The following is a 3086-nucleotide window of genomic DNA, read 5'->3' on the forward strand; positions in this document are numbered from 1 at the left end:
CTCGTTTGTGATTATTTAGAGTTACCTGCCTCAGTAAACGTTTTTCTTTTCCTTTTCTTGTGCCCTCTTCCGACTAAGGAGGGGAAGCATAAAAAGGGGTATGTGTCTTTCCGAGCTCAGCCCCATCGTCGGATTTTCGGTTTGTATGAAGACTCCTTCCACGGTTTTAAGAGTGGTTATTTTAAGGTTCGTCCCTCGGAGGGACATCATCCCTTTTGGTTGACGTTGGAGGGTGATCGATTCCATGTTCTCGGGACTTCGTCGCCGCTGAGCCGTTCGAGTTTGTACGCTCCTTTTTCGATTACGGCCTTGATTCTGTATGGTCCTTCCCAGTTGGGGGTGAGCTTCCCTTCTCCTGGGGTCGGGGGACCGATGTCGTTTCGTCGTAAAACGAGGTCGTTGGCCGCGAATTCTCGCTGGATGACTCCGTGATTATATCTCAGGCTGATTCTTTGCTTTAGGGCTAGTTCTCTGAGATGGGTTATGCTTCTTCTTTCGTCAATGAGGTCTCGTTCTGCTTCCTCGTCGTTACCTCCGACCGTTTTTCTGGGGCTTGGGTCTCCGATTTCTACCGGGATGACCGCCTCAACGCCGTATGTTAGTCGGAAAGGTGTTTCTCCCGTTGTTGTTTGGGGTGTGGTTCGGTATGACCATAGGACCGATCCGAGCTCGTCGGCCCATAGTCCTTTGGCTTCGTCGAGCCGCTTTTTAAGTCCTTTGACGATTATTTTGTTCGCGGATTCCACCTGTCCGTTTGTCTGAGGGTGTTCTACCGAGCTGAAACGGTGGGATACATGTAGCCCCTCTAAAAATTCTCTGAATTTTTTGTCGGTAAATTGGGTTCTGTTGTCCGAGATAACGATCTCGGGGATCCCGAATCGGGTGATGATCTGTCGCCAGAGGAATTTTCGGCATTGGGTTGCCGTTATGGAGGATAGGGGTTCGGCTTCGATCCATTTAGTGTAGTAGTCTATGGCGACGATGAGGTATCTAAGCTGGCCGGGTGCCGTTGGGAAGGGTCCGACGAGGGCGATGCCCCAAGTGCCGAACGGCCGTTCTGCCGATATGGTGCTGAGCTGGTGCGGTGCGGCTTGGTGGATATTGGCGTGCCTTTGGCATTTGTCGCAGTTTTTAACTATTTGTATGGAATCTCGGATAACCGTGGGCCAGAAGTAGCCTGCTCTGATGACCTTTTGGGCTAAAGTCTTGCCTCCGACGTGGTGACTGCAGCAGCCTTCGTGGATTTCACGGAGTATGTACTCCGTGTTCTCGGGTTCTATGCATTTGAGCAAGGGCTGCGAGAATCCGCGTTTGTACAGCTGTCCTGCGACAATGGTATAGTTGGCGGCTTCCCTTTTTATTCGCTTTTCTTCTTTGGGATCTGGTGGCAGTGCTCCATTGAGGAGGTATTGGAGGATCGGGTAGGTCCAAGATCCCTGGTTTGAGATTGTCAGGTGAGCGCTGGTTGTTGTTGACACGGAAGGTGTCTTAACGACTTCCTGGATTAACGATTTGTTGCCGTGTCCGGGTTTGGTACTGGCTAGCTTGGAGAGTAGATCTGCTCTGGCATTTCGTTCCCTAGGGACGTGCCGTATGGTGACGTGTTCGAATCCTTCTCTTAGTTCGTTTAACTTGGCGAGGTATTGTTGGAGTAGGGGGTCTCGTGTCTGGTAGTCTCCGTTAATTTGGGAACTGACTACTTGTGAATCGGTATTCACTTCTAGGACCTTTGCTCCGACTTCCTGGGCTAAGGAAAGGCCTGCCAAGAGGGCCTCGTATTCTGCTTGGTTGTTTGATACCGGGAATTCGTATCGGACTGATTGTTCGATCATGATTCCGTCTTGATTTTCGAGTATGACTCCGGCGCCTCCGTAGGTGGAGTTTGATGAGCCGTCGACATGTAGTTTCCATGAATCGAGGGTAAGCTTTCCCGGGGTCATCTCGGCAATGAAGTCGGCCATAGCTTGTGCTTTGATCGCATTCCGGGGTTCGAATTTGATCTGGAATTGAGATAGTTCGATGGACCACGCTAGCATTCTTCCAGCTAGGTCGAGTTTCTGCAACACCTGTTTGACCGCTTGGTCGGTTCGAACCGTCACGGCTTTGTTGAGGTCCGTGTAGTCGACGCACATTCGCCACTTTCCATTAGATTTTTTCACCAGTACGACGTTGGCTAGCCAAGTCGTGTTGGGGAGTTCTCGGATAAAGTTGGCCTCGAGTAGGGCTTTAACTTGTTTTTGACCTCGGTGGCTCGGTCCGGTGACATTTTTCTTCTCCTTTGTGCTATTGGTTTAGCTTTGGGATCCACGGCTAGACGGTGAGACATTAGGTCAGGGCTTATTCCCGGCATGTCGGCCGGTGTGAATGCAAACAGGTCCCTATTTTGTTTCAGGAGTTGAGAGAGCTCCTCTTTGAGGTCGTATAGGAGGTTCCTGTTAATGAAGGTGTACTCATCCTTGGTTGGCCCTATTTGTAATTTTTCCATATCCCCTTCTGGTTCTGGCCTGGGTTGGCCGTCTTGTCGGGCATCCAGATCGGCTAGGAATACACCGGCCGCATCTCGTGATTTCTTCCTTAGGGCTAGGCTGGTGTTGTCGCATTCGGCTGCGACTTCTCGGTCTCCGTGGATGGTGCCGACGGAGCCGTCGTCGGTTCTGAATTTCATAAGGAGGTATTTGGTAAAGATAACTGCGGAGAAGTCGTTGATTGTTTTCCTTCCGAGAATCACGTTATAGGCTGTGGAGTCTTTTAGGACTACGAATTCAGATAGAATTGTCTTCTTTTGGCTGCTCGTTCCTATGGTGATGGGAAGTGTGATTGAGCCGTCTGGTTTGAGGAAGTTGTCTCCGAGTCCCGTGACGCCGTGGCGGTGTGTTTGGAGGTTGTCGTTGCGGAGTCCGAGTTTATCGAAGGCTCCCCGAAAAAGGATGTTTGAGTCTGCCCCGGTGTCTACTAGTATTCTTCGTACGAGTCCTGTTCCGATTCTAGCTGAGATGACGAAAGGGGCGTCCTTGGCTGAGGTGCCGTGTTGGCAGTACTCTGGTAAGAATGTTATCGTATTGTCGGTCGCGGAGATTGGGACTTGG

Source organism: Arachis ipaensis, chromosome B06, assembly GCF_000816755.2.
Source record: "Arachis ipaensis cultivar K30076 chromosome B06, Araip1.1, whole genome shotgun sequence".
Lineage (NCBI taxonomy): Eukaryota > Viridiplantae > Streptophyta > Magnoliopsida > Fabales > Fabaceae > Arachis > Arachis ipaensis.